Below are 9,596 nucleotides of genomic sequence, written 5' to 3'. Positions count from 1 at the left end.
CTAAGGATAATAAATACATAATTTAAAAAATTCCTTCCCTATTGATAACTTACTTTCTGCTTCTGGTCAAAGGATAGCAAATTTTTTTTTGAAATTATGTTTCTCCCCATGTGGTAATATTGGATGATGCCAGAAGTTAGCCAATTCTAACTGCATAGTTTTTTTTTTTTTATTAATCAATTCAAATAGTAATTTCAGTTTCTGTTCTAATAGCATAAATAGAGTAAGTTAAAGACAACTTTTTGTTTTGTGTGGAGCTTAAATTCAGGGACTCATACTCTCTTATTTTTTTTTTGTCCGTCGTGGGGCCTGATCTCTGGGCCTGGGCTATGTCCCTCAGCTCTTCAGCTCAAGGCTAGCACTCTACCACTTGACCCATAGCACTACTTCTGGCTCTTTCTGCTTATGTGGTACTGAGGAATCGAATGCATAGCCTCATGCATGCAAGGCAAGCACTCTACCACTGAGTCACCTTCCCAAACCGTTGGCTTTCTTTATATAAACACTTTAATTGTTATTATAAAGGTGATGTGCAGAGGTATTACAGTCATGTAAGTCAGGTACAGAGTACATACCTTTTTGGACAATGTCATCTCTTCCCTCACTCTCTCCCAGTTTTTCCCTCCCGTCCCCACACACAAATTGTATAGTTCATTTTCAACATAGCGTCTAGTAAGTACCACTGCTGTGTTTGTTTACCCTTTGTCCCCCATTTATGTGCTCCCCCTTATCCTCCCAAATACAGATAAATGAACAAAGAAGACAAAAAGAAAACAAAAACAAAGAAAAAACTTCTGTTTTCATTTCTTGGAGTTCATTTCAATAAATATTATTTTATATGATTAGAGGCACATAGGCTCTGTACCTTGTGCTCCCCGCCTAAGAACATCCTCCTTTGATCTCACTGTGTGGCTCAGTATATTTTAGATATATCTAGCTTTTACATATGAGAGAAAACCATGTGTCTCTCTGAGCTTGGTTTACCACATTTATGATGTATTTTAGGTTCATCCATTCACCTTGCCTTCTTGCTCATGTCTGGTGCTTTTCAACTTGAGCCATGGTTTCCAGTCTAGCCTTTTCTGGCTAGTTGGAGGTAAGAGTCTGTCTCACAGTGCTCTACCCAGTCTGACACTGGATGATGATTCTCCACTCTCACTCTCTGGGTAGCTAAGATTACAAGTGGGAGCCACTGGCACTTGGCTAAGACACATTTTAAGGAGTTCATAATTCAGTAAGTAATGAAATACAAAACTGTTCTGTTATAAATACTTTTGTGTACACCTATGTATTTGTATGCATGTATATCTATGTTTAAGGAGTTCATAATTTAGTAAGTTATGAAATACATAATTATTCTGTTATAAATACTTTTGTGTACACCTATGTATTTGTATGCATGTATATCTATGTATGTTTATCTTTGTATACACATGTGAGTATATATTTCATGTCTGTATGTATATATGATATTCAATGCAGAATGGACTGGAAAGAGTTGGTGAAAAAATACGGTAGAAAATGTCATTGAAAAAGACTAAACATCTATTAACAATTATATTTCCTTTAGCTAGAATTGTTTTACCATGCAAGTTACTCTTTGAAAGGTATGTATGTATACATGTGTGGGTGAGCACGCATGCGTGCATGTGCACGCTGGTCCTGGGGCCTGAACTCAAGAGTCTAGCTGCTGTTCCTGTCCATGATCTTTTATATCCCTCAAGGCTAGTGTTTGAGTTAGAGCTACATCTGATTTAATAGCTTTTTTGTAGAGACTTTGGAATTTAGATTTTATTGTTGATTTTGGAACCAAGGAAACCTTTGGAGGGTGTTAGGATCAAATCAATACATTTTGGGGTAATTCAAATTCATGAATAATAGGTTATCTTTTTAAAATCTTCTTCATTTCATTCATCAGTGTTTCACCAATTTTATCATAGAAGTGCTAACTTTTAGTCAAGTTAATTCCTAAATATCTTATATTTTTTAAAGCTGCTGCTTTGTTGATTCATTCTTTGGGTAGGTTGTTGCTGGTGTAGAGAAATTGCATTGATTTTTATAGATTGATTTTTTGTGTCCTTTCACTTACGAGAGTGACTTTTAGTTCTCAGAGGATTTTAAAAACATAATGTTTTGTTGTATATAACATTACATCTACAAATAGATACAATTCGACTTTTTGCTTCCCAAACTTGTATTTTTACTTTTCTCTCCCAATTACCCAAGCTATGAATATTCATTTTTTGCTAAAGAGGTGAGTGCTCATCTTTTTCACATTTTAGATCTTAAGGGGAAAAAAACTATCAGTGTTTCAAATTCAATTGGTATTTTATTATATAAATTCTGCTTTATCTGCATCCACTTACCTACATTGTGTTCCATCTGTACCTACTTCATTGAGAATTTAAAATATATAATTGTATTATTGTTTGGGCCTCGTACAGAGGCATTACTATTTCCTAAGTCAGGTAATGAGTGTATTTCTTTTTGGGCACAATGTCATCCTAGTGAGAGTCTTAATTATAATTTCACTGATTGCTTTTTTTCTGTATCTACTGAGATCTCCTTTATATTGTGTTCTTCAATCTGTTGATGACATTGGTCATACTTACTGATTTGTATATGTTGAGCTGTTTTGAAAGCCTGGGATAAATCTCACTTGGTGTACATAATGAGTAGTATGCTGTTTTATTCTGATTGTTAGTATTTTGTTTTTTAAAAAAGTGTTTCTGCTGGACACTGGTGGCTCACACCTGTAATCCTAGCTACTCAGGAGGCTGAGATCTATGGGTCGCAAAGTCCTTGAGACCCTTGTTTCCAAATTAACCCCCAGAAAACGGGAAGTGGCACTGTGGCTCAAAGTGTTAGAGGGCTAGCCTTTAGCAAAAGGAGTTCAGCAACAACGTCCAGGCCCTGAATTCAAGCCTAACAACAGAAAAAAAAAAGAAAAAAAGTTTCTGTCAGTCCAACCTACTGGGTTTGGGGTTGGATAGCTCACTTGTCCAGAATCATTGCTAAAGCTTCAGAGTGAACTTCTTCAACTACTTGGAGCTTGTTGCCTTTCAGAGGCATATCCAGAAAGCATGAGAAACTTTAATAAGGCAGACCTCAGCCCTCTGAGTAACTAGGATTATAGCATGAGCCACTGGTGCCCCCGACTGAAATAGGCTTTTAAGCTACTTAGTGACATTAAAAAAAAACAAAAAAAACAGAAACTGCACACTTCTTTTCTGCTTACAAACAAAGGAATTTTGTTTCCTCCAAGTTATGAAGATTCCTGCAATCCTGATGTCTTAACATCACATTTATGATGCATAGAGACCAGGGAGAAATGAGTCCCTAAAAATATCCTAACGTGAAAGACCCCACACACAAGAGAAGGGACCATCGTGTGTGAAATGGATCAATGCAAGCCCTAAACACTACACACTTCAATTTGTAGGGAACTCTAGAGTGGAGTTTTGAGGCCTGGAAAGGGTTCAAAGCTTGGAAGGCCAGCTCAAACAGTACCCAGAAGGCTGAGCGCTGGGCCCTGGAAAGATTTTTAAAAATGTCTAAGCAAAACAAGGGATCAACTTTCTACCCTAAGTATGAGTTGCTTGGGTACCAAAAGTTTAAGACTTTAGAGATAAAAGTCTCTGTTGGAGTGTTTATTGCTCCCCTCTGCTTCCTAAAATAACGGGGTCACTTAACACTTGTGTGCAAACCATTTCTCCTTAATGGTTGTAACTTCAAAAGATGCATTGATACCCTAGTCTCTGCCCCTACCAGTGGTCACCTCCTCTGTACTGAACTAAATAAAAATACAAAAATAACGGGATCTCAGGACTCAGAAGCTGGCAGTGAGTTCTGAATCCCATGGCCCATCCCCAGCCCCCTTTCCTATCCTTTCTGCTTTCTTATTTCGTTGGCTTGGTAGTTCTTTTAGCTCTATCCACACAAGAGTCACTCTCCTTTTTGGCTGCTAATCATAACAGCAAATAAATCCAGGAAATATCAATACTTAAAAATTTCATCACACAAAACATAGAAAAAGATAGAAAAGACTACTTTTCTCACACCATGACATTTATACATTAAAATGTTAGATTTGAACATGTTCACACACACACACACACACACACACACACACACACACACACACACACACACACTTGTGTTTAAGAGTTTTAAGGCTCACTTAGGTTTTACAACTGAAAATTGGGGCTGGGAAGGTGGCTCAGTGGTAGAGTGCTTGCCTTGCATGCATGAGGCCCTGGGTTTGATTCCATAGCACCACGTAAGCAGAAAAAGCCGGAAGTGGCACTGTGGCTCAAGTGGTAGAGTACTACCCTTGAGCTGAATAGTTCAGGGACAGCACCCAAGCAAGCCCAGGGTTCAGGCCCCACGACTGACAAAAAAAGAAAATTTTTTAAAAAAAGAAAAATAAATTGGCTGTGTACATTTTCTGGAACTCCAGTGGCAAATGACATTGTTTTGCCCAATATGATAGAATCATGTGGTTAACACTAGAAAAATAAAGACTAAGCAACACAAATAGAAAACAAAACACAAAACACAAAATTGTTGCCAACAACAACCAGGATCTTTTAGAGATAACCAAGAACAGAATATGTTTAGTCAACATAGCTAGCAAGATATATTATCTTATGAATTGACCTTTGACCATTTCCTAGAAGGGCCTCAGTCTCCAGGGTCTGTAAAGAGAATTGGGGAAAGGAAGGGCACCTCTCCTATACTACTTTATAACAGAAGTCTATAGAAGGGTCTAGGAACCCATCCTACACCAAGAGAGTAATGTAACTTCTACAGGACTCCTTGCTAGGAGTTTTTATTTTCATGTGCCCCATTATTCCACATCCAAAACATTTTGTGTTTTTTGAGACCTGATTACTCAGGAGGCTGAGATCTGAGGATTGCCATTCAAGGCCACCCCTGGGTCAGAACATCCCTGTGAGTCTCATCTCCAATTAACAACTCAAAAACCAGAGGTGGAGCTGAGGCTCAAAGTGGTAGAGCACTACTAGCCTTGAGCACAAAAGTCAGAGACAGTGTTCAATCCTTGAGTATAAGCCCCAGGACTGGTACTAAAAAACAAACAAACAACAAAATCAATTCAAAATGGATCTGAAACTTTTTTGTACTTTGCTGTGAAACTTTAGAACTACTAGAGGGAAATACCTGAAGATGTAAACAGAGGCCATGACTTTATGAATAGGACTAACAGCTCAAAGAATAAAAAGTGAGGAATGGCAAACTGGAATGCATCCAATCTCTCTCTTTTCTTTGGATGTGTTTGTCTCTAGTGACTTTGGAATTTAGCTTTGGACTCTGGCACATGCTTTTCTCTAAATCCAGAAAGTTTTGAAGTATTACAGAAAGGAAATAATTAACAAATCAAGTTTATAGTATAATTACAAATTATTATTTAACACAAGGTGGAATTTGTCCAGATTGCTATCTGTTGGTAACAGCTATTATGTTTCAATTTCATTCTTAACAGGAACCAATAGTAATTTTTTAGACAGGTTCACTGCAGATTTATACTAGCCTCTAAAGAGCTAATAGATATGTCCCTTTCATAAAACAGGAAGGGAATAAGCTACCTGCCCATTATGCGACTTATTATTCTGATAGCAAAACTGTATAAGAACACAACACGAAAATATCAACACTTCTGATGAACATAGACATGAAAACTTTTTAATTTTGCATTTCTTTATATTAATTATAAAAGGAGGTTTAGATTTTTGTACATCCACAGATTTACCTGCCTTCCTTTTCTTTCATTTCTTTCCCTCCCTTCCTTCTTTGCTCTGTCTTTCTCCCTTCCTTTCTCTCTCCCTCCATCCCTCTCTTTTTTCTCTTTGTATATCCCTTCTCTCTGCCTTTTAATCTCCCCTTCTTTTTACTTCCCTCCAACTCTCACTGACTTTCCCCACCCTACCTTCCTTCCTTTGCTATCTCCCTTCCTTCCTTCCTTCCTTCTTTCCTTCCTTCCTTTTCTTCCTTCTTTGTTTCTTTCTTTCTTTGTATATCCCCTTTCTCTTTGCCTTGCAATCTCTCTTTCTTTTTATTTCCCTCCAGCTCTCTCTCTTTCCCTCTCCCGGCCCTTCCTCCTTCTAGCCTTCTTGCCCACAATGACTTCAACAGGTTTTCTCTAGGACACCCTTCTGTTATGAGGTACAACCTCCCCAAAGCTCTGAAGCAGTGTAACTGTAAGGTAAATTAAAGTAGGCTCCCAGTGAATGACGCCACCACTGTGGAATCCAGGCAAGAAGAGAAGGTATTTATTCCAAATTGCCTGCCCCACGTGCATGGTGGAGAAGCACAGGGCTGAAAAGGGGCCTGCCACCCCAGGGCCAGGACTTATCTAGGCCAGGGGACTGGGGGGCAGGGGAAGGTGTGGCCAGGTGTGGGAAAGCTGTAGAAACACTGGATTTGGATGAGAACTCAAGGCCTGGTTCTCACTCACATTCTAAAAGGAGGCATGACCTGGGCAGCCCAGGATGTGACCTCAGAGGAGGGGAAGATGACTGTTACCAAGTATTCCAGTTACCTAGGTAACACAGACACTGGGCAGAGGATTATGCAGGAGGGGGGGAGATGTCTGCACAGGGCCTGAATAGTCAAGGGTCTATGGACTGAAAGCCCTGAATAACACTTTGCCCCTTTTCAGTGAGCTTTCTCAGGTGTTTGGTCACAGCCACGCAAAGCTGAATTAACGGCACCTCACCGGGAAAAGCAATACATAGCTACAAAAGTATTTCCTATCAGGATTCCTTTCAAGACATTCCAGTTTCCTTCAACTGTCTGATTCTGATTAAACTAGCTATTATATAGACAGGAGTTCAGTGTCAAACATTTAAATGTGATCCATGTTTTCTAATATGTCAATTCATTTAAAAAAACATTTACTAGTACGTGGGAAGAATACTGATTTTGTTTTTCCTTTTTCTTGCTCTTTCAGTAGATCTAGGTCAATTACCAGAATTGCTTAAAACTGTGTTACTTTGATGACGGTATCTTCCTGCTTTGCTTGTCTTGAGCCTTTCCTCCTGGAAAAGATACAAGAGAAACAGCAAGGCAACATGTAAATGAAAAGACACAAGGAACACATATATCTCCTGCCTTCTTCAGGAAAAGCTTATCTTTCATGTCTCGGCATTGGCCATATCAATGCCTTGCCTAAAGATTTGAAACCAGTCTCTCTGGAAGTAGTTGCAAAGGCAGTTCTGGTCATTTCTACTAAAAATTGTATACATTTTGACATAATCCAAGAGGAGTGGGGTGTGTGGGAAAATTGGGATGCATACCAAGGTCAAAATCCTCCTCATTCTTCATTTTTAAACCCATTATAGCTAGTGCTGGTGGTTCATGCCTGTAATCCTACCTACTCAGGAGGCTGAGATCTGAGGATTCCATTTCAAAGCCAGCCTAGGCAGGAAAGTTGTTGAGACCCTTAGCTCCTATTAACTACCAGAAAACTGGAAGTGGTGCTGTTGCTCAATGTAGTAGAGTGCTAATCTTGAGCAAAAGAGTTCATGGACAGTGCCAAGACCCTGAGTTCAAGCCCAACATCACAACAAAAAGAAAAAAAAAGGAACCCTTTATTTACCACTCCCTTCCTCTCTTTTGTGAACACCTTCATTCACAATGAATCGCACAGAGAACACAATTAGACTTTTCCCCAACTCTACATAGTAACTTGCCAGAGGTTTTCTAGAGCTTTCTGTGATTTGCCCCAAGTGATGGAGCAGATCTGAAGCTACAGGAAATGCTGACTTCAAGCATCTTATCACCACTAGCTGGGATGAGGGGTTCCAGTGTCTAGAGGGTTGTACAGGGTGCTAATGTTTGTATCTGCATGTTTGTACCATATTTAGTGTGAGAAAAGCAACCTCTGCAATCACACTAAAATGTCTCCATCTTATAACCAGTCACCATCTTATAACCAGTCAACACTTTATACTAATATATTCTGGAATTATTTGCTTGTTCATTTCAATTGTAACTAACTTCTGTTTGTAAACAGCCAGCAATGTCAAAAGTATGAGTCCTTACCAATGGAGTTGAAGATTAGACATTCTTCCTTAAAGTGGGAACTCTGTGCTGACTTACCAGCCTCCTCCAACTGTGACCATCAGCAGTGTCCCTATTCCCAACCCTATTTCCAGCCAGCTGTGATGAGAACAATGTATACCTTTGCCCATTCCCTAGTAGCGTTCTTTCACTGATGCCTAGAGTGTTCTCTAACTTCCTTGTATTTATTACCCCATCACCCTGGTCACCGATTGTAAAGAAAATGTGAGCCTGACTCCTTAGCAAAAGGAGAAGGGGCAGCATTACCCTTTGGGTTAGGCCAAACTGAGCTGGCCACTCTGCCCAGTGCACCGGCCTAGCTCTGGGGAGAGTGGCAGATCACCCTTCTATACAGAGGTAAAATGCCTTGACAAACTCTATCTTTTGTGTATCTATTCATTTTGTGACACTGGAGGGGTGTTTTTCCAACACTAAAATGGATAGAGTCATTGGGATGTATAGGGGAGAAGGAAATTTCCCTTACTTTGTACTTGTCTTGCTGTTACCCTCTGTGTAATCTAGAAAGCCTCCTGGGACAAGCAAAAACTACCACAAAACACATAAACAGATAAGATGAAACTAAACCATAATTGATATGATACTTCCTGTACCAATGGCACTGACTGGTTAGAAAGAGCCTCTCTAGGTCAGTTGGGAAACCATGGCCTGAATGGTGTTTGGACTTCCTCTTCCCACACCCATAGAACACGACTTTGTGAGTAACAGCCAGAAGTTTAACTCACTCATTTTCCACATCTTGGATGGAGTCAGGCAGAGGTTGGTTCCTGGTTTCAGGAAGGAGGAGGACTATAAAGCCACCAAGAACAGAGAAGGCACCATAGATGATCCATGGCAAGGGAGCAGAATAAACTGCGAGAATCATCAGCAGGGGAGCCAGTGAGGACCCAAGGCTACCAGCAATTCCAATGATTCCTAAAGCTGTGGCCCTTAGAGCACAAAGCACAATACAGAAATAAAATGTTAGAAATACTCACGTGCACTTTGGCAGTTGTGACTTATCTTACATTATGGGATTGAGGAAGCAGTGTATTTAGACATATGGAAATTGTGGACTCACTCTAGCCTCTGAAATTCCTGTTGCTTTGCTAGCATTTCCTCACAGCATACATAGACATCTGTGTATCATTTAGCAATGCCATTCTTCATGGCATCTACTTTTAAGTGATTTCAAAGATTACAGGACTAGGGCAGCAACGGCTCATGCCTCTAATCCTAGGTACTTAGGAACATGATTCAAGGCTTGCTTGGACAGAAATGTCCACATGAGACTCTTCTCTCCAATTAACCACTCAAAAACTGGAAATGGCACTGAGGCTCAAGGGGTAGAGCCTTAGCCTTGAGCACAAAGAGGCTCAGGGACAGTGCCCAGGCCCTGAGTACGAGCCCGACAACGGACAAAAAAAAATCCAAACAACATCAAGAAGATTGCAAGAGGCCTAGAGGAACGATACATTCTGTGGATTTCACAGTACCTTGGCAAAAGCAAGCAAGCT

This window comes from Dipodomys spectabilis, unplaced genomic scaffold (assembly GCF_019054845.1).
Source record: "Dipodomys spectabilis isolate Male_0828 unplaced genomic scaffold, ASM1905484v1 ptg000030l, whole genome shotgun sequence".
NCBI lineage: Eukaryota > Metazoa > Chordata > Mammalia > Rodentia > Heteromyidae > Dipodomys > Dipodomys spectabilis.
Note: the sequence above shows the minus strand (reverse complement) of the source record.